The 23513-nt window shown below is 37.8% G+C and overlaps 1 pseudogene; it reads right to left on the bottom strand.

The window, feature by feature from the left end:
* Positions 1–10118: 10118 nt before the first annotated feature.
* On the bottom strand, positions 10119–10901 carry LOC149229709 (vesicle-associated membrane protein 721 pseudogene; annotated as a pseudogene).
* Positions 10902–23513: the final 12612 nt, after the last annotated feature.

The following is a 23513-nucleotide window of genomic DNA, read 5'->3' as shown; positions in this document are numbered from 1 at the left end:
TCAGCGAGGAAGTTCCCACCTATTTTTTCCTCTATGTTCCTTATTAGGTTCAGATCTCCACCCATAAAAATGTTCCTATCTTGAGAGGACTACAATTCTGAGTTTATAGATTCCCAACAGAGAGCTTTGTCCTTGTAGTGATTTGGGGCGTAGATGTTATAGATGGTGAATTATTCTTTTGAGACTCTATTTTTAAGATCTGTTCTTACCCACTAGTTGCAAAATTTTTGGTTGGTGAGGCCCCATTTGCTCTTGTTCCAAAGAGTTCCTATTCCTCCTGAGGCACCTACTGCATCTATAGCTGTACCTGCGAAATTTTTATATCTTTTGGTGAGGTTCTGAAAGTCTTGCTCAGATATTTTGGTCTCCTGGATGAGAAAGAGATCTGGTTGCTCTTGGTTGATTAAATCCTGGACTGCATTTGATTTTAGGGAGGAGCCCAACCCCCTGCAATTCCAAGAGACCAATATCATTATTTACTGATTTTTGGATGAGCCCCGCTCCTCTCCTTTGTCTTTTCCCCACTTCCTTTTTGTTTGTCCAGGAATGATTCCATCGGCTGCTGAGTTCCAGTGGCCATTTCTTTTGCTAATGTTTCATCTCTAATTTATTTGTTTGACTTCCTACCTGCTTTTCTCGGAGGCTCAGAAGTGAGACTTGCTTCTTTCATTTTGTTTCTAGTGAGGATACGTTCTATAGTTGGAGGGGGAGAGGACGGTGGCAGCGAGGGAGAGGGGATGACTGCGAGGGCAGTGGCTTGGGGAGAGGGAGGGGGTGATAGGGGTTCTTCGACTGACGGGGATTCAAAAGGGTTGGAGGATGAGGGGAAGGGCTGGGTTGAGATAGAAGGGGGAGGAGGAGGGATAGCTTGGGGTTCCGGAGGAGGCTTGGAACTTGGACCTTGCAGGGGGTTTGATTTCTTCTTTTTTACTTGCTCCCATGGGCCTTCAGAGGTTTCAGCATTTTCATTAGGCTTGTTTATTTTTAACTTACTACATATATTTGCAAAATGTCCATATTCGTGATATACCTTGCATTTGAAAGGTAGTTTCTCGTAGTCTAGCTGTTGGATGTGTGTCCATTGATCTACTTTGATCTTGATGGCTTCCGGCAGGCCTTTCCCTAGGTCGACTTCAACGCAGATCCTCGCACAAGCGTGCATATTCTCCTTTGGTTCGCATCTATCAATGTATTTTCCAACCGCGTTCCCAATAGCCTTTACTGATTCATCTCCCCAGCAGTGGAGAGGGAGGTGAGGCAGACGGACCCAAACCGGGACTGCATTTGGGATGTCCATTTCCGGATCGAAATCGGGAGACCATCTGTTCAGATAGAGGCCTCTTGAATCCATGAAGTACGAGCCATTTCTAAAAATGAGGTTCCTGTCCTCTTTTATTTCGAAAAGAAAAGTATAGAAGCCCCTTCCACAAAATCTGATAGCTATTTTCCCTTGTATTATCGCGTTCCAGTTACGTTCCACCCATTTTTGGACTTCTCTGGGCGAAGGCCAGAGGCCAGTAAACTGGCCAACGAGACCCCTCTCAGCTAAAGCGATTGCAGCCTTCCTCGGGAGACTGGGAGGAAGAGATACTTCAGGGATTTCATCAAGTTTCTTGACAAACTTGGATGCAGATGGACGGATTCTTGATGAGGCGTTCTCAGGGATGAGAGATGCAAAAAGTTTTTCATTGTCTTCAAAGCCTGGGGACGAGGGGTCAGTCCCAGCCATGGCGGCGGAGGAGGGCCAACTCGAAGCTGGCAGAGGATAAAAGCGGAGGTGAAGAAGGAAGGGGCCCCAGAGCTGGGGCCGGGCAGGAGGCCCAAGAGAGACCGCGAAGCAGAGGAAAGGAGCCCAGGAGGGCCTGCAGGGGCAGAGACAAACCCAACAGCAGAGCTGCCAGGCGGGGCCTGGAGGAGGCGAAGAACCAGTCAGGGGGCGGTTGCACGGGAGCTCCGATTTGAAATCGCCATCCCTTCTCTCACTCACCTCTTCTCCCATCATCAACCATGAAAATATTTTTACACAAAATAGCTAAAATGATTTCAATCAATATCGTGTAATACTAATTTCATCTTAGTTAAAAGACAAAACAAAATCGAAAGAAATGTACAAAATACAATCAAACAATAAAGAGAGGATATCATGGAATGGACATTGCAATTATAAAAAAAATATTTACTTGTCCACTAATGTATTGTCTGGCATTCCTAAAACATTTGATTGCCCAAAATAACCATGAGGTGAAAGAATCACAACATTAAAAAATAGTAGGAATCCCTACTAGAAACATTTCCAAAGTCGATGGCTCAAGTGTTTGAAGGATCTACAAAAGAAAATGAATCATATCCAAGACATGCTCTACATTGTCTCCCCATCCTTTTTCCATTCACATTTCCTATTTCCTACCCACACCAGAGTCAAGTAACAATCAAATGAAGGCATTAAAATTTGTTTTTATCTTTTATATCTATAAACTTTGAATTTGATTTGTTTTAGGAACATAATAATTCATATTTAAAGCCTTCCTGTCATGAGAAGGTATCAATCAAGTGGGACATTAGAAAAATCAACCTCAATGAGGTCCTCAAACAATTTCTACAATATCAATATTTTTCTTGTTTTGATATCTTCGGTAGAAAAGAGAACATATCTGCAAAAGGAAAATCCATATATTACTTATGTTCAAACTTTGTATATGGTTTATTTGTAGGAAACCTTTTAAGATGTTCCTCTGCCTTTACCAAAGCGGACTGTAGCTTGGCTAAACTTTGTATCCTTCCATTCAACATCAATTTTTGCAAGATAAATGTCACTCATTATTATTTTCCATTTCTCAACATGCTATCTATAATAAATTAAAAGTCATAAAACCAAGAGAAAACCCTCTTCTAACCAAAACAAACAAACAATGCTTCTAATAAAACTTCACACCTCATAAATTACTCTGCCACATGCCTAGGTTAAAGGTGAGATTCTTTGAATCATCTTTAGGTCATATTTAATGGGATATTCATATGTTTACCATGATTTCAATTTATATTTTTGTAGAAAATATTGGAGATTTGTCCAGCATGCTAATTGCATGGTACAGATATAAATATTTGCATAAAATAATATTCAAAGATTTTATATTTTTGTAAAAAAAATTGGAGATTTGTCAATCAGGCTAACTGCATGGTACAAAAAATGTTTCTGCAAATGTATCCATCAATACAGTGGATCTTACTGATAAATATTTGCAAAATATTTGTCAAGCAGGAAACAGGTGCGACTTTGGAGTCCTAGTTGTGTGAATGTTTGACATATTTTTTGCAAATTCTGTTACAGACTTTGGAGGATTCATTTTGATGATCAATTTCTCATATTCATCATCAATATCCAAAGAAATCATACAATGCATTTTTTGCTGAGCTTAATAATCAAAATGCAAGCTTATACTTTGCGACATAAATGAATGTAATAAGAAACTCTCAACACACATACATAACCTCTGTAGCAGACATATGCAAGTAATTGCAAGTGGGCATGAATTCAAAGACCCAATAAAAGCCCAAATGAGGGAGACAACATACATAATTTGAATCATAGGCGATACCTTTGTTTTGGTGTTGTGGGTCTCCTACTTTGATTCCTATAAATTCACCCACCTCCTTTCTTTCCCAGATTTTGCATTATCACCACACCCACTTTATAAAGCGAAATACTATTTCAAACATTACCTATCCACCAAAAAAAACATCCTCAAAAGTACACCTTTCATTCACATTGCAATTTCAGGTACTTTCCAGCTAATAAAGAACCCAAAAATCTTACCTCCAACCCAAAACCCTAACCCTAATTCAATACAAGCACAAAATTCTATGATGGGCTTTGACTATGATTATCCACCCTTTCATACTCTACAGATGTTATGGAATCCCATCTCCCTCGCAACTTGAAGGAACATGTGGCCTTCCTACCATGGCTAATCCCAACTAACTAGGGTTGAGTGCATATTCAATGGTGTGCAAAATTCCCCACATGCCAAGAGATGGTATCTATCTATTATATGCCTCAATCATTTGAATAATTTGTCCATTTTAATCTGGTATTTATGCAATAAAAATACCTAAAAGATGTATGTACCCACCTATTGTTATTTGACATGAAAATGTATAGCAGTCTTCTATCTCTCTTTCAAGAATGAAGACAAGTTTATGATACTTTGCAACAGAAGGTTACTTTCATATTCGAAGGCAACTGAGCATGCAATAGCATACCTAAACATGGTAAGGATAATTCATTTCCTAGATGTTTACTGTATAGAAACTTGTTATAAACATTTCATAGATTTACAGTCAGATTCAAGTACACAAAGTGTGCTTAAGTAGAATAAATAAAGTTTTTTTTCTTTAATTATGTGTGAACATTGTATATGAAAAAATTCCTTTCCACTTTTTAGTAACTAATTAGCCCTTGTTGATGTTGACAAAACATATGTTGGAAACTTTACAGTTGAGGTGGTTGTTGGAGGTGCCATTGGGTAAGTATACTAAAACAATGAAGGTTTTGCATCAGATATAAATTCAAAATTTGGTGTCTTCAAGTCATAATTAAGCCCAATAAAAGTTCATGCAAAACACAGGCTCAAAAAGTAGATAAGCATATACAAATACCAAAACTGTGTGAAGACTGCCATTCCAATAACAACGAGCATTCTATCATTCTTAGACCTGGAAAGTACTTTAATACTTACATTCCTACCACCTACATCTAAAATACTAGAAACCAAAATTGCACCCATCTTACTCAATGTGGTATCCTCATGCTTAACGAGAATATTTTCCTCCAGTTGATGCTTGAAGCAATGTCAAGAAAACATTTCATTTTGGTGAAAATTGAAATGAATGAATATACCAATATTTTGAAAACAATTTGGTAAGCGATGGAAATATGTGCAGACCTTGCAAATAGTTGGTGTTTCATCTTTTTTTTTTTCAATCCCCACAACTGCTTCGTGCATTGTTTATTGGTTTTGAAATATATAAAATGTTTTTGCATTAACAAAAAGATATCCCAAACTAGAGTAGGAATTTGGAGATATGCTTTGTTGATAATACGTGACAAAAATCTTTATTTGATATTTCTTCATCACCACACACATGCAAAATATTTTGCAACTTTTTGGTTTAATTCCTAGCTACTACCTAGTTATGGTTGGTTTAATGGGTTTCTCCACGATTTTTTCCTAGGAATTTCCAAAATAATGCACACAGATGCATATCATCTCTGTAGAAACCTACATGATTAAAACATATAAAAGAATCCATCGCAAATGTCAAGAAATGATCATTTTTTAGCACAAAAAGTTGCTACATCATCATTTCAACAATTCCAAATAGAAAACTTGGAGAGGACTACTCTTTTTTAATCGAAAATATCAGGTATATCTATCAAAACTTTTAATGAATTTCAGCCAATAAAGGGATGAAAACCAGAAAGTCATTGATAAGTTCGGTCAACTAGATCCTCAGATCTGATGGCTATCCACTCTTACTCAATGAGGGCCCTCTTATTCTTCATAAGGGCCTAAGAATAGTGAGGCAAAGGAAAAAAAACAGCTATACAGTTGTTGTTTAAAATCATTTAAAATTATGAGTTTTTAACAATGTCTTCATGATTCATAGAATCCTCAAACCCTTCTCCTCTCCTGATTTCTAGGGGATTTTATAAAGTGAACCATTCTATGTAACTATCATGTTTATCTTCACAATCACTTTTTATGTGTTGTAAATGCTTGACATATCAATAGGTACACCAAAGCTTCCAATAATATTGTTATTGAGAAAATGTTTCTTTATTCAAAAATTGAACCATCCATCAAAGGTAGTTTACTTTTTTGTTCAAATAAAAATACTTATTTACATTTTGGAATTTAAACTAAGATGTACGATACAGAGAAATGGGTATGCACTTCCAAAATAGAAATGCACCGAAAGCGTGACCGCCCAAAAATTGGAAACAAGGAAACATGATATCTATATATATATAGATAGTCACGCCCAAAAATTGGAAACAAGGAAACGTGATATATATATATATATATATATATATATATATATATATATATATATATATATATATATATATATATATATATATATATATATATATATATATATATATATTAGTCATTTGAATTTGGCTTGGGTGGTTGGGAAAAATCGTTTTGATCCTACCCACCTAGGTTCAAGTCTCATGATGTGAAATGTTTAAGCTCTATAATAGAATAACCATGTGGCATTCTGTAGTGAGTATCCCCAATGCCCAAAAAAATTGTGCACTATATTGGAACTTGGAAAGAAATCATTGTGAATAAATGAGTGAGAACATTTAAATAATGTAAATGAAAATAAATGTTCCACCATCACTTATATTAGGATCCTCATCATTAGTACCACCCTTGGCCTCTACCTCAATCCTTGAGGGACCTCAATCAACACCACCTAATTTTGATGAAACTACATAATTCAAGCTTTAAAATATGGTAGAAAAATCTTTGCATGCCTAATCAATGATTTTGGTTTTGAGAAGGGTACTTTTTTGCTAAGGCCATGACAGAGGAGTCCAACAATCAATATCACCAACATCGAGGTACATAAAGGGCCTGACGCTCTTGATTTATTGTGAATCTCATACCCTCATACATGATAAAATCTAATAAACATGCTGCAATCCTACCAATCCTGAAAACTATTAACTCTACTGAACTTTGAATGGAATATGAAATTCTACTTTCTCCATATGAAGTCCGATGAGGTTGGAACCACCCTCGCACATCCTAAAATAATTAATGGTAATGTTGAAAAGTTAATTGCCAACATTTTTGGTGCAAACTAAGGGTGAAACTCTCTTTTAAAGAAAAATACGAGTCTTAGAGGCTTCTACAAGTCTCATTAATTCATAACTAACCTCTAATTACGCATTCAAATAAAATAAAATAAAAAATGTTGGTCCAATAATCAAATTATGGTCAAATTTGACATATTTTTCGGAAATGCAATATAAAGACATTGTAGCTGGCTTGAAATGGTTTCAATACATACAAAAGGCATTTCCCACATGTTAAGTGTGTTTCAGTCACATTTTAGTATTTCAATATGGAAACACAACTAGCACGATGGAGGGGCAGGTTCGTTTCCTGCAACATAAAATTTAAATAAACTGAAACAATCTTAACTAATCTAAAACTCAAAATTTAATAGTATCACTTATCTAATTAAGGTAGCCTATATTTATATATTTTGCAAATCTTACTATATATTTTGAAATAACATCTATTTTCTCAAATTTTTTATATTGAGAAGACTTACACGTTATTCATTTCCAAAACTTCTAGTTCAAAAGTGATGTGTACTTATACCAAAACTACAAATAAGAAACCCATAATTTTTAGCTGCCAAAACTTCCCTCAACATTTCTTTTCTAAGAAAAAATATCATAGCAAACCCATGGGCACCTCCCTACATTTCATGGATGATGCCAAGCGCCAACCTGTCAGCACTAATCGTGGTTATTGATGAAACTACCAATAAGAAACCTAGAATTTTCAGCTGCCAAAACTTCCCTCGACATTTCTTTTCTAAGAAAAATCTCATAGCAAACCTGTGGGCACCTCCCCACATTTCATGAATGATGCCAAGCACAAACCTGTCAGCACTAATTGTGGTCATTGATGAAGTATAAACATTAACTGGAGCACGCAATAGAGGCAGCAAGCCCAAGAGATCGACCCTGAGACCTCCCACATGAATCTTAAAGAATTCAACCACTCGAGTTCCCCACTAGGTAGTTCCCTTCCTTCACTTGTAAACAAACCTAATTCATTTCATCCCACTGAAATATTCACAATTAAACTTTTGGAATTCAATACCCATCTTCTCATATGCATGTCAATTGAGGTTGTGCATTCCTAACAAAGATAACATGTGCCATTGACTAGTAAAAAATATTGACTACATACTCTAGAAAGTGTGTCAACTTGGAACAAAAGTTGCACATTATTCTACCAAAACCATAGAGGAATTACAAAGGAAATTAACAATTCTACTGTCACAAAAAACAAGTAATAGGATTAAGTAGTCAAATAAATGAAACTGGGCATCAAAAGAATGACAGAGAAAAACACTACAAACACACTATTTATGAACATTGAAAACCCAGTGTTTGCATTTACAGTCTCTGGATCGACCAATAAATATGATGAGTAACCCTGAGGCTCATTTTATAGGCCAGTATGATGTGTAACCATGTCTGTCTGTCCTCAAAGTTGAAATTTTTCTCATGTCGGCGAAGATAAAAATTTTAAAAATATAAAAAAAAACTATACAAAACATTTAAATAATGTTTGATCATAAAAAAAATTCAAGTGAAGAAATTGGATCCCTCTTGGCTCATGGGACCCTTTTTCATATATGTATTAAATGTATAACTCAGTGGGAATATATTATGTGATCTTTAGTGAGACTTTTTGGAAGTTTCCGTTCTAATTTCTCTAAAATCCGATAGGAATTTATTGAAATCACAAGCTTGATGGATAACCCCTGCACAATCGAAGTGCCCTAGGGGTTTTCCAGGGTGTTGAATCCATATATACAATAAAAAAACCAATTTAAATAACACAAGTTTTCACCTCAAATTTTTCTGTCGGATTTCGACACCAAAGAGTCCAAAAAATGGCACTAAAGACAACTCCTATATTATGATGATCTACATAGTTTGGATCCATGCAATCCATATGTCAAGCAAACAATGGCGAGGAATTGACAATTCAACGGTCTTGATTCAATTACGAACCCCCGCCGACTGATGTCAAAAGGCATCCACCATTGATTTTCTCGCACCCAGTATGATCTAGCATTGGTCATGTGTTCCCTATAACCTCCCCTCTTGACATGAAGGTTTACGAAAGGTTAAGCCCTCATCACTGAGGTTCCACCAGTCAACACTTCAGATCATAGCCTTAATGCATATAAATTCGCCTTGGAGCTTGGCACTAGCTTCGAAATTTCTCCCTCCTAGTCGCATGATTCGTCATGTGACCTAGGGTGAAAAATGAGAGGGGTTAACCTCTTATATGAACACGACATTGTTTAGACAAGCACACTTAAATTAATCTCCTCCTACAATACAAACCTAGCAAGTAATCTTCTTGGTCGAGCCTACAATTTCATCTAAATCTATATTTATAGCATCATGGATGTGAGTTCATGGTTGAATGGCATGAATATGAGGCTCTTATGACAAGCCTGTCATGGCTTACTGGGTTGCAGGATTTCTCTAAGCCTTATTTACATCTTAATAACCAGATATGCCTTATTTACATCTTAATAACCAGATATGCCTCTACAACATTTGGGAGCTCACCAACAAATCCTATAAGGCATTTTAAATTGCATGAATACAAATCTATGTCCAATTTCTCAAACATCGACCTCATTAAACTAGGTAAATACCAACAACCACACTGGGAATTTGAACCCATAGGTTGCATGCACTCTCGTAGCTTGTCTATGTGGCATTGTAATGAGCACAATTAACTTGCTTGCATGAGTTAGTTTCTCTCATTAGTATCTTTAACCTTACAATAGTCTCATTCAACCTAATATATGTGTTTAAAAAGATTTAATGTACATTTGAAATATTGTACACTTATAAGGGCTTGCAGGTAATCCATCAATATTTGGTATTCTAGCAGTGAAGAGTTGCTTCCAGAATTTCTGAAGGTCCAAACAACCATAGCTCACTTAGTATCATTAATAATGTTTGACCTCGTATAATTACTTGGGAGAATTTACTGTAGCAACGACACCAATATATATAAAAGATGTAAAACAATAATTCATTAAAGATAAGAATAATAACAAATGCATGACCTTCATATAATACACTAAAGTTGCTGTACGCAATCAGAGTCTCTGCCCCACTGAATATTCAGAACATTTTGTTGTCATACTAGTCAATATGTACTATCAACTAGTGATTGTCCAAGCAAAATACCCTCTGGCAAACATCATAGAACTATCTCACCCAAAACCGATAATACAGAGAGAAATACAAAGGAGAACAAGAATGTCATTCATAGCCAATCAAAAGTTGTTCCAATTCAAATGGACCTCTATCTATTCCAAATCATTTTTTCGAACAATTGAATCCATGGCATATTGAAAGAACGATTATCAGAATCAAGGCTAGCACAATTCTAGGGACAATCAATTTCACATTCATGTTCTGAAACCACATCTTCCTGCGCAACTCGGTTCCCTTCTTTTGAAAGTCTTGAGCCTGAAAACGAAGGTTTTCTGTTTTATCAACCATAAGTTCAATCTTCTCACCATGATCGAGAACCTTTTCAATGTTGTCCATCATGACACATTTCACTTCAGAAACCTGGGCCTTGACTTTTGTAAGTTTGCTAATCTCTTCAGGGTAGTTAACGCAATATTGCATGTGCTCTTTCAATTTTGACCCAAAATCCCTGTTCAAGCTGTGAGCAACAGCTGTGTCATCTCTTCCACCACCATATCTCCTCTTGAAATCCTCCTTAACATGCTCTAGAAATTCCATTTGTACTTGCCTTCCAACGGATTCATCTGCAACAACACAATATGCGAAGCCATCTTCAACAAGGCAGTTGAAGGTATGATTATCGCAGTTGTATGTGAACTTGTTGCTGCTGGCGGCAAGCTTTTGCAGGCACTGAGCGACAATACTTGTAAAATTGCCTTTGAGTCCCGTGTACTCCGCAAGCACCACAGTGCCCCTCGCGAAAAAACTGTATATCAGAGATTGCTGCCCCATAATACCTTCGGATCTAAAGGCCCTTCGCTGATATTAACTGTAGATAACATTATTAAAACCCGAACCTTGACAAAATTAAGAGAACTTCACGGATTTTGTGGAGAAAAATGATGAAACCACACCTGATTTAGTAAAGGAGGAAGAGGCCTTCGAGAAGGGAAGAAATCGCACGTAAACCTGTTATAAGAAAGGAGGCGTGCGTATGTGCAATTTGATGCATTCCCTGGCCCTAGAAATGCGTTTAAGCATCCTACAGAAGGAGGAAACTTCCCTACTTATACCCAAAACAATAGATTGCCTAAACAAGGTCTCCCACATATAGATATATATTGCAGAGATACGAAGACCTGCTTGCCCTGCCCGATGACAGCTTAATTCAAACAAATGTTCAGGTATATATATAACTAATTCCTCCATCCAGGGACTGGATAGGTATATTAGAATACGTCTCTTAATGACTGAGATGTAGCTCGGTAGCATGTACAGCTGGAAGAATTACGTCTTAGTCACGTGTCTCATACATTCAACAAAGTAAATCCAGCAAATGAGATATATATATAACTAATTCCTACATCCAGGGAGTGGATAGGTATATTAGAATAAGTCTCTTAATGACTGAGATGTAGTTCTCTGGCATGTACAGTTGGAAGAATGACGTCTTAGTCATATGTATCATACATTCAACAAAGTAAATCCAGCAAATAAGGTTTCCTAAAAAAATTCCGGGATGAGAAGCACAACCATGGAGGATCTCAATAGAGGAGAAGGCCCATGTTGTGAAGCACCAAGAAAATATTGTTCTCTTTACTTTCATGGCTAAGCATGCAAATCATAGACAATCATCATCTTTACTTTCATGGCTAAGCATGCTAATCATAGACAATCATCATCTTGGTATATTGATTCTGGTGCAAATTTCCAGTTCACCAATAGACACGAATGGTTTGTTAATCTCTAGAAATTCCATTGGTACTTGCCTTCCAACGGATTCATCTGCAACAACACAATATGCGAAGCCATCTTCAACAAGGCAGTTGAAGGTATGATTATCGCAGTTGTATGTGAACTTGTTGATGCTGGCGGCAAGCTTTTGCAGGCACTGAGCGGCAATACTTGTAAACTTGCCTTTGAGTTCCGTGTACTCCGCAAGCACCACAGTGCCCCTCGCGAAAAAACTGTATATCAGAGATTGCTGCCCCATAATACCTTCGGATCTAAAGGCCCTTCGCTGATATTAACCATAGATAACACTATAAAAACCCGACTCTTGAAAAAATTAAGAGAACTTCAGGGATTTTGTGGAGAAAACTGATGAAACCACACCTGATTTAGTAAAGGAGGTAGAGACCTTCGAAAAGGGAAGAAATCGCGCGTAAACCTGTTATAAGAAAGGAGGCGTGGGTATGTGCAATTTGACGCATTCCGTGGCCCTAGAAATGTGTTTAAGAATCCTACAGAAGGAGGAAACTTCCCTACTTATACCGAAAACAATAGATTGCCTAAACAAGGTCTCCCACATATAGATATATATTGCAGAGATATGAAGACCTGCTTGCCCTGCCCGATGACAACTTAATGCAAACAAATCTTCAGGTATATATATAACTAATTCCTACATCCAGGGAGTGGATAGGTATATTAGAATATGTCTCTTAATGACTGAGATGTAGCTTTGTAGCATGTACAGCTGGAAGAATTACGTCTTAGTCATGTGTCTCATACATTCAACAACAAAGTAAATCCAGCAAAATATATATATATATATATATATATATTGTTGGGGATTTTTGATGGGGAAAATATCAAAAACCAAGATTCAAACACACAGAGGCAATGTTCTGTTTTACTTTACTCCAGGATCTTTTTGTGCACAGGGAGACTTAAAATTTTTTACTGAGGAACAGAGTATTTCACCACCATAAAATATTTCTATTCATTAAAACATAAAGAACATTTACTCTGTCTCCATATGAGATTTACACTGCTGGAAAAATTCCCATTAACATTTACTGTTGTAAAACCTCCATTCACATTTACTGGTGTAAAACAATTTTACATACTGCTGTAAAAACAAAACTTACACAGACTTACAAAAACTCGCTCCACCATTTTCTTTATGCACTGCTGTGCAAAACCACACATGGTTTTTCGCTACTCCTCAGTTTTACAAAATGGCAAACACCACCATTACAACCCACGAGCATATAATTTTTTTTGGCTCGTTCATATTAAAAAAAATCACACGCACCTGTGTTCTTCACTTCATTACAAAAATGGTCAACTAAAAAAAAAATAAAAAAATACCAAGTACCAATCCCCCATACAAAACTTACTTAATGAACATATGTGCCCATACCCCCGATATATAAAAAAACATTAAAATTTAAACTTACACCAACCTATCACATATCACAATAACTATGAAATAATTACTATCACGGCGGTCAAACATATTTTTACACCACGCAATGCTTTTAATGCACCTCTTATGCAGCTTTGGTGGATCAACGGTGGAGAGCGATGGAGTAAATCCGACGGTGGAGAAAGATATCGGAAACCCATTTTCTGCTGAGCTTTAGCTTCCGAGATTCTTACGTTGGGTTACGTCAGTGGTGAACCACGTGTCAGCTCCAAATTGCATCGGAACCAAATATACGGAAACTGCTTTTCGCTGGAAGGCGGTCAGAGATAACAGACGGTTTTGCTGAGCGGTTTGGGCAATGTACGTCTGCGTTGAAATTAGATTTCAACACTCCCCTTTAATTTCAACAGCTGGGCATTCGGTCATACCCAGACACTTCCTCAAAAATTCAAAGCTCTTTTGATCCAGTGGCTTTGTCAAGATGTCTGCTACCTGTTCTTGAGTCCTGCAATGTTCTAGGACAATTTCTCCATTGTTTACCAATTCTCTGATGTAGTGAAACCTTGTATCAATGTGTTTCGTTCTCTTATGAAACACTGAATTCTTTGACAATGCAATAGCTGAGCTATTGTCACAAAAGATCACTGTCGCTTTTGCCTGCTCTTGGCCTAAGCTTCTCAACATTCTTCTCATCCAAACTGCTTGACATGCTGCTGCTGTAGCTGCCACATATTCAGCCTCTGCTGTAGACAATGCTACAATGGACTGCTTCTTAGAAGCCCATGAAATGGCTCCTGAACCCATATTAAAAACATAACCGGAAGTGCTCTTCCGATCATCTACACTTCCAGCCCAATCGCTATCTGTGTACCCAACCAAATCTGAATGTTCTGAGGCATGATATAGAATTCCAAACATTTTGGTACCTTTGACATACCTCAAAATTCTCTTTGCTGCCTGCCAATGTGCCTCCTTTGGCCTCTCCATGAACCTGGAAATTAAACTAACAGCATACATTAAATTAGGCCTAGTTGCTGTTAAATACATAAGACTGCCCACAATGCTTTTATACAAACTAGGATCAAAATCCTTGCTGCTGTCCTCTCTGCTGAGCTTTAATCCCATCACTGTGGGAGTGATTGCTGCCTTGTATTCTTCCATCTTAAATCTGCCCAAAACTTGATTTACATATCTTGCTTGAGATATAAAAATTCCTTTTTCATTTTGATCTACTTCTATGCCTAAGAAGTATCTCAACAAACCCATGTCAGTCATTTCAAATTCATCCTTCATGACTGATTTAAAATTCTCAATAAGATAAATATCATTTCCAGTGAAAATAACATCATCTACATACAAGACAACAATTAAAATTTTACCATCCTTTTCCTTGATGTAGACTGTGGGCTCTCCTTCACACTTGTCAAATTCATTATCCAATAGATATGAATCTATTCTGTTGTACCATGCTCTTGGCGCTTGCTTCAGCCCATAAAGAGCTTTCTTCAATTTGCACACTTTGTGCTCTTCACCTTTCTTCTCATATCCGAGAGGCTGTTCCACATAGACCTCTTCCATTAACACTCCATTTAGGAATGCTGATTTCACATCCATTTGGTAGACTTTCCATTTGTTTTGTGCTGCTATGGACAGCACTGCTCTCATGGTTTCCATTCTTGCAACCGGTGCGAAAGTCTCCTCATAATCTCTCTCATACTGCTGCTTGTAGCCTTTGACAACCAGCCTTGCCTTGTGCCTTTCTATCTTGCCTTCAGCATTGCTCTTGGTCTTATAAACCCATTTCACACCAATGACTTCTTTGCCTTTTGGTAGCTCAACCAAATCCCATGTTTTGTTTCTCTCTATGGCATTCATTTCCTCATCCATAGCTTCTATCCATTTCCTATCTTTAATTGCATCTTCGAAATGAATAGGATCATCAACATGACAATACAAGGCAAATAAGGAATTCATTCCTTCATCATAAATGTCACTTAGATTTCTAAATTTCTTACCTCTTTCACTTGGTGTGCAAGTGCTTGAAGATGCACTTGAATTTCCTCCTTGTGGTGTGCTTGGAGAAGCACTCTCATTGATCCTCAATGGTGTCCCTTGCTGTCCTTGTGTTGGCGTTGCTGTTTGGGGATGCATTTCAGCGACTTCCTCTTCATCTTCATCATGAGACAAACAGTTTTTAACATTCACTGTTTTCTCTATGCTTCCATCCCAAGCTTCTTCCTCAATGAATTGAACATCCCTGCTTACAAAGAACTTCTTGGTAGATGGGATGTACAGCCTGTAGGCTTTGGATTCATCACTGTATCCAATGAAGATGCATTTCTCCCCTTTGCTGTCCAACTTCCTCCTTAGCTGATCTGGTATGTGTGCATAGGCCACACACCCAAAAACTCTCAAGTGGGTGACTCCTTGCTTTCTCCCACTCCATGCCTCTTCTGGCACTTTGTTCATGACTGCTTTTGTAGGACACCTGTTCAAAATATAAACTGCACAATGTACAGCTTCAGCCCAATACTCATTTAGCAAATGCTTTGCCTTCAACATGCTCCTTGCCATCTCCATGATGGTTCTGTTTTTCCTTTCAGCAACTCCATTTCGCTGCGGAGTGTACCGAGTTGTGAACTGTTTATGTATTCCATTTTCTCTACAAAACTTAAGGAATTCATTGGAGATATACTCACCTCCTCTATCAGTTCTCAATACTTTTATGTGCAGCCCGCTTTGGTTCTCCACAAGTGCTTTGAAATTTTGGAATTTCTCAAAGACTTCACTTTTGTTCTTGAGGAAATATATCCAAGCCTTTCTTGTAAAATCATCAATGAATGTCAAGAAATATAGGCTGCCAGCTAATGATGGAGCTTGCATTGGTCCACACAAATATGAGTGGATAATCTCTAAGGGTGTCTTTTCCCTTATGCTTTTCCCTGATGGAAAACTTTCTCTATGTTGTTTGCCCAATATACAACCTTCACAAAGGCTGTCCGGCTTCTCTATCAATGGTAATCCCTTTACCATTCCTTTTCTGCTCAATAAGTTTAGACCTCCAAAATTTAGATTCCCGAATCTCAAGTTCCATAACCAGTTCTCATCCTTTGGCACGCTTTGGAAGGCCTCTTGGGTGACTGCTGCCATTTCCTTCTTATTCTTCAAGTCTGCCCTGATCCGGAGAGGGAACATCCTGTTCCTTGTCATCTTCACTTCAGCAATGCATCTTTTGCTGGGTGGTATATCCATGATGGTGCACACATCATTTACAAAGTAAACATTGTAGCCCTTTTGTATAAGTTGTCCAACACTCAATAGGTTACATCTCATTCCGGGGACATAGTAGACATCTGCTATGGTTTTCCTTTCTCCTTGTTTTGTAAATATTTTTATCTCCCCTTTTCCCATAACAGACACTTTACAATCAGTTCCTAGTGTGACCTCTGATTTCAAATTCTGATTTAAGGCTGAAAAGAGGGCTATATTCCCTGTCATATGGTTGCTGCAACCTGAGTCTAAAAACCATATGTCCTCACTATGTGTTTCAACCATGTTACAAGCTAACAGGACATTTTCTTGACTGCTGTTTTCTCTTGTAACATTTGCATTTTGTCTGCTGTTCTTATCATGTTGTTTCTTTCTACAATCACTAGCATAATGTCCATACTTTTTGCAATAATAGCATTGAACATTAGATTTATCATACCTTTGTCCTTGAGCCTGATACTGATCTCTTTGTTGGCTGCTGCCTTGACCTTGGTTCTGATTTGGATTGCTGCCTCTTCCTTGTGCATTTGATGGGCTGTTCCTTCCACCTCTGTTCTGGCTTCTGCCTCTTCCTCTTCTGTTTCCTCTTCCTTGACCTCTTCCTCTTCCAAAGGACATCTGGGTCTTGAAGGCTTGCTCAAGAGATGAGTTTTCATTCCTACTCAACCTCTGCTCATGTGTTATCAGTGATGCATGTAGCTCATCAACTGAATAGTTTGAGAGATCCTTTGTCTCTTCAATGGTGGTGACTATGGCATCAAACCTTGAGGGTAAGACCCTCAATATTTTCTCCACTATTCTTCTATCTTCAATTGTTTCTCCATGAGTTCTCATTTGTGTGATTACACCAATCACATGAGTGAAGAATGATTCAATGTTGTCTGACTCCTTCATGTTCAAGTTTTCAAAATCCTTTCTCAGCAATTGTAGTTTTGCTGTCTTCACTCTCTCCATGCCTTGATAGGCTGTCTTGAGGGTTTGCCATGCTTCATTTGATGTTTTAGCTGCTGCTATCCTTGGAAATATACTCTGGTCTACTGCTAGATGCAACAATAAAATGGCCTTTGCATCCTTCTTCCTATTGCTCTTCAGGAGATCTCTCTCTCCCTGAGTTAATGCATTGAACTCAGTTTCATCTGCTGGTTCTTCAAAACCATCTTCAACTATTTCCCATAAATCTTGAGAGGCAAACAGGGCTCTCATAGTTATTGACCAGTAGTCATAGTTCTTCCCATTAAACTGTGGGAGCTGGGTGTTAAACATACCCATACCAGTGCTTGTGCTAGCCATTCCTTGACTGTGTATGTTTAAAAACAACTGACTGTTTCTTCAGCAACACAAAAAAAACTTTTGAAATACCTGAATCCTTTGATGTCTGAGTCTTCTGTCTGCCTGAGAAGTTTTGCTGCAGCTACAAACCTTCTCCCTTCAGCTTCTTTAACTTCTTTAAAGAGCCTAGTCCTGCTCTGATACCACTGTTGGGGATTTTTGATGGGGAAAATACCAAAAACCAAGATTCAAACACACAGAGGCAATGCTCTGTTTTACTTTACTCCAGGATCTTTTTGTGCACAGGAAGACTTAAAAAAATTTACTGAGGAACAGAGTATTTCACCACCATAAAATATTTCTATTCATTAAAACATAAAGAACATTTACTCTGTCTCCATATGAGATTTACACTGTTGGAAAAATTCCCATTAACATTTACTGCTGTAAAACCTCCATTCACATTTACTGGTGTAAAACAATTTTACATACTGCTGTAAAAACAAAACTTACACAGACTTACAAAAACTCGCTCCACCATTTTCTTTATGCACTGCTGTGCAAAACCACACATGGTTTTTCGCTACTCCTCAGTTTTACAAAATGGCAAACACAACCATTACAACCCACGAGCATATATTTTTTTTGGCTCGTTCATATTAAAAAAATCACACGCACCTGTGTTCTTCACTTCATTACAAAAATGGTCAACTCAAAAAAAAAAAAAAAAATACCAAGTACCAATACCCCATACAAAACTTACTTAATGAGCATATGCGCCCATACCCCCGATATATAAAAAAACATTAAAATTTAAACTTACACCAACCTATCACATATCACAATAACTATGAAATAATTACTATCACGGCGGTCAAACATATTTTTACACCACGCAATGCTTTTAATGCACCTCGTATGCAGCTTTGGTGGATCAACGGTGGAGAGCGATGGAGTAAATCTGACGGTGGAGAAAGATATCGGAAACCCATTTTCTGCTGAGCTTTAGCTTCCGAGATTCTTACGTTGGCTTACGTCAGTGGTGAACCACGTGTCAGCTCCAAATTGCATCGGAGCCAAATATACGGAAACTGCTTTTCGCTGGAAGGCGGTTCGAGATAACAGACGGTTTTGCTGAGCGGTTTGGGCAATGTACGTCTGCGTTGAAATTAGATTTCAACATATATAACTAATTCCTACATCCAGGGAGTGGATAATAAGTCCCTTAATGACTGAGATGTAGCTCTTTGGCATGTACAGCTGGAAGAATTACGTCTTAGTCATGTGTATCATACATTCAACAAAGTAAATCCAGCAAATAAGGTTTCTCACAAGGTATACTTATTAAACAAAGGTCGGAATTGTAACCTGTAGAACTCTTGCTATCACACAAGGACTCGTTATGTAATTATACAATGCCTAATGGGGTGTTGGTAGACCAACTTCACACACCCATTGCCATTGCCATTGCTGGACAAACGCCAATTTCATAAATTACACAAGGTTGTCTTCAAAATTAATCCATACACACTTCATGCTCAACTTAATTGTTTGCTCCGTTTTAAAAAGTCTAATTTAATTATTCCGCCCTCATCCGAGATAGACCTTGGTTTGGTTCATGTCCCAGCAGTGGAATTTATTCGTCAAACGTTTTCACAGTAAACACAAAAGTGAGGCAATCATTTGTTATTTGTTTGTAGTAAACTGTTGGATATATTCATGATTTGTTTGTAGTAAACTGTTGGATATATTCATGATTTGTTTGTATTCATGTAGTAAACTCTTGGATATTCATGATTTGCTTGTAGTAAACTGGTGGATATTCCTGATGCGTTTGCCGTATCAAGGGGACAGTGTTTGTGCTTCTTTTCCTTTTGAGGAGAAAATAGAAATTTGAATATAAATTGTATATTTACTGTATGAAAGAGAAATTCTAATATACATTGCAATACACCTGAGCATTCAGGAAAACCTCTTTGTCAATATCAAAACCCGACAAAAAAAGGGGTTATAAACCCCAATTACTGCAGACAAAAATAATTAATTGTCATATCGAAGCTTCCAGGGGGCATGGAGGCCGTCGAGTCTGCGGTCAAGGATGGAATGAATTTCATGACCTTATAACTCTGTCCTTCACGCGCAACTTCTTCAGTACCAGATCTTTTGCGAGTATTAATGATTTTGGAGAGCCGTTGGGTGCTGCTTTTTGCTAAGTGGGGGATTGAGTGACAACCAGAACTGTAAGAATGTAGCACTGATCGTATCTTTGCAACCATGAATTGAAAAGATCTGATCCATAAGCTAATTGACAATTTCAAGAAACTTTTGGTACGACGATTTGCGGTTTGATTATGTGAAAGTCCAATTCCTATCAGTTCCCTAAAATTTTTTTGTTGGCTGACATCCAATATAAGATCGGAGTAGTCTACTATCAGAAGTTTTTAGTTTCTTGGTGGGAATTCGGTAATGATTTTTTTTTGAGATGGTAAATTTCCACTGTTTGAAATTTGTTATATTTTTCAATGTATAAATCTATCAGAAATTACAAAACACAGAATTATCATTACAAAAATTATTTCCCCAAATGTACGGTTCATTCAAATCATCATCGACGATCTGGCGGGTGCCCGAAATGAGCCTCTGAAACTGCGGAGGGATTTTCATTGGATCGAAGAGCCTGTCCTTCCGATCATCATCGACGATCTGGCGGGTGCCCGAAACGAACCTTTGAAACTGCAAAGGGATTTTCATCAGATCGAAGAGCCTGTCCTTTAGATCATACTCGGCTATCTGGCAGCTGCCCGAAAAGAACCTCTGAAACTGCAGAGGGGTTTTCATCATCATTGACGATCTAGCGGGTGCCCGAAACAAGCCTCTGAAACTGAGGAGGGATTTTCATAAGATCGAAGAGCTTGTCCTTCAGATTTGAGACCGCGAGGTGGGGTGCAGACACCTGCAGGCATTTTGTTCTTCCATCCAAACCCTTGACGAAGATTTGATACATGGCGATAAATGGTCTCAAGTTCGAACCCTGCAACGCCGATATTTTTTTTCTACTGATGGGGAAGAAAACACAATGCAGAGACATCTTCTCAGAAATTATATTTCTTTCCCGAAAGAAGACTCCTCGTCTACCAATATCCGTATATCCATGTAAATATATTAGGTTGGTTGGGTCCGCTGTAGATGAAATTATATTTGGAAGCGATTTGGAGTAGATGGGACATTGGTTTTATAAGCCTATGAAAAAATAATTTGATATGTCTATGATAGGAGAACTATCCTTTTTCCTAACGCTACAAATTACTGAATCTAAAAATGGCATCTTCATCTCTCAATCTTCATCTCTCAATCCAAGTATTTAAGAGAAACACTAAAGAAATTTGGGATGGAAGAATGCAACCCAGTTAGTACTCCCATGGTTATAAGATGTAAGTTGTGTAAGGAGGATGAAACTCTGTGTGTAAATAATGCAACTTATATATCAACGATTGAAAGCTTTTTGTACCTCACTGCCTGAGACTAGAAAAAATGCACGTTGTGGGCCCGGTGGCCAACCCTAGAAAAAGGCACACCATTACTATAAAAGTGATTTTCAAATACTTGCAAGGAAAAACAAACTATGGGTTGTGGTATGCTAAAAGTAAATATTTTAAGCTAAAATATTATACTGATGCTAATTGGGTAGGCAATGTTGATGACAGGAAAATCACCTCTAGAGTAACATTCTTTTTAGGAGATTTAGTGTCTTTGGTTAACAAAAAATACAACTCAATCTCGTTATCTACGATTGAAGCTGAGTACTTTGGTGTGACCACCTATTGCACACAAATTATTTGGATGAAGAAGACCTTAAAGGACATAAAGTTAGAACCGAATGATTCAATTCCAATCATGTGTGACAACATCTCTAAAAGTCTTGTCATGCATTCTAGGACCAAGCATATTCCAATTCAGCTTCATTTTGTAAGAGAGTAGGTTGCTGCTAATGTTCTTCGACTTGAATGCATGGCTACTACCAAGAAACTTGTAGATATATTCACAAAGCCACTGGCATGAGAACCATTTGAATATATTAGGAAACTAATAGGATTTGTTTCTCCTACAACCAAATAACTCAATTTCAATGAGTATTGGCAGCTACTTAGCTTGTTGAATAAATTAAAAAGTAAACTGCAAAGTTTAAGGGAGTCTCTTTTATTGGGTGCATTGTTTTCCATTGATGTCAAAGGGGGAGAAGAAGTTTCTAAGGAGAATGATTATTGATGATAGGGGGAGTGTAGAGATGGAGAGAACCCTGCTTGGATTCAAGGGGAGCTACTATAATGGAACTGTTGCCATCAATTCCAAAGGGGGATATTGTTGGACAGTTGACATTGTTATGATGATAGGTGGCATCAAGTGTGTTGGCATTGATATTAACTAGGCTAGCATCAATGTAAAATGGGTAAGCATGATAGATGCATGGTGTGTTTGGATCAAGGGGAGTATTTTGGTTGTTGCAGTATTTTGTAGAGAACCATCATCGTAACATGAAAATTCAAAAAGCTATAATACTATAACTATGATTGTTGGATGGTCCAATATTTGAGAGAATTTTTACCTCTGAATGCTAGCTCAGATGCATCTGGAACTAACATAGTTGGATAAATCTCTAGAAGAGCTTTCCAATGATACGCTAAAGTCTAAAAAAGGCCTTATAGATTAGGAGCTATGGTTGATAAATTATGCAGATAAAAAAGTCTACAGGCAAGGTTCCATGACTCAAGGTTTCGCCTCACCCTTGTATTTTGTGCAAAATTTCCTTGATTCTTGACATAGGAATATTTTGCAGTAAGGTTAGGACTTAGGCGATTCGGGCCTAGTCGGAGGTTGGGCCGCGTAGCGAAATTTCAAAGTGGAGATACTCCCTAATCCCCAACCGATATGGTACCAACTACCTAGTTGGGCCCTTGGACTAGTCAAAGGTTAGCTTAGCCAAGAGTTTTTGGTAAGAGTTCAAAGGACCAACCCATGACCCCCAACTTGTGCATAACCAACTATAGGTGGCATATGACGACAACTTAGGGTGATGTGGCGACACAAGAAGAGGACATGTGGCATGTGTTTTCAACATTTTAAAGTGTCCAAGTGGGCCAAATTCGGGTGACACATGGCACCATGTAGGCATGGATGACGTTAGTTTGACACATGCATGACATACGCAGGATGATGTGGAAAATTATTGGAAGTTAGCTCTAGGAAATAAATTTGGTAAATTTTTCACGTGTATTTGGTTTTCAACAGAAAATGACTTGGAGTCGAGCCTCCATGCTAGTTGGGCCTCCATGCAAGTTGGGCCTCCATGCAAGTTGGGATAAGTACATGCATACAGTAGTAAAGTTGGCCATCCTCCAACTTCTTGAGAAACATCGTTAGGCAAGCCCAGGAGTCAGGTTTACAATGTTTATTCATGTGTCATGTGACCAAAGAATCTTAGGGCTATACAATGAAAGGCACTTAAGCATTAAGGACTAAGCACCATTGGTGCCAACACATTTCTCATAATTGGGTCAAAAACCGATTTTGAAATATGAGCCATATTTGGAAGTTATGCCTTATCCAAAGGTGCACTAGAGTTATGAACTATGTTAAATCCTATGCCTGGAGTTAATGGCGATTACAAAAAACTGAGATGCAAGGAAATGAGGACCATGAAAACTTAGAGAATTAATGGTGAAATGTCTATATTAAAGAGATCCATCCTCGATCACATCATTAATACATCAATTC

This window comes from Pinus tabuliformis, chromosome J (assembly GCF_031772625.1).
Source record: "Pinus tabuliformis cultivar Carrire ecotype Pingquan chromosome J, CPIR1, whole genome shotgun sequence".
In the NCBI taxonomy this organism is placed as follows: Eukaryota; Viridiplantae; Streptophyta; class Pinopsida; order Pinales; family Pinaceae; genus Pinus; species Pinus tabuliformis.
This window is presented reverse-complemented; position numbering and strand designations above follow the sequence as displayed.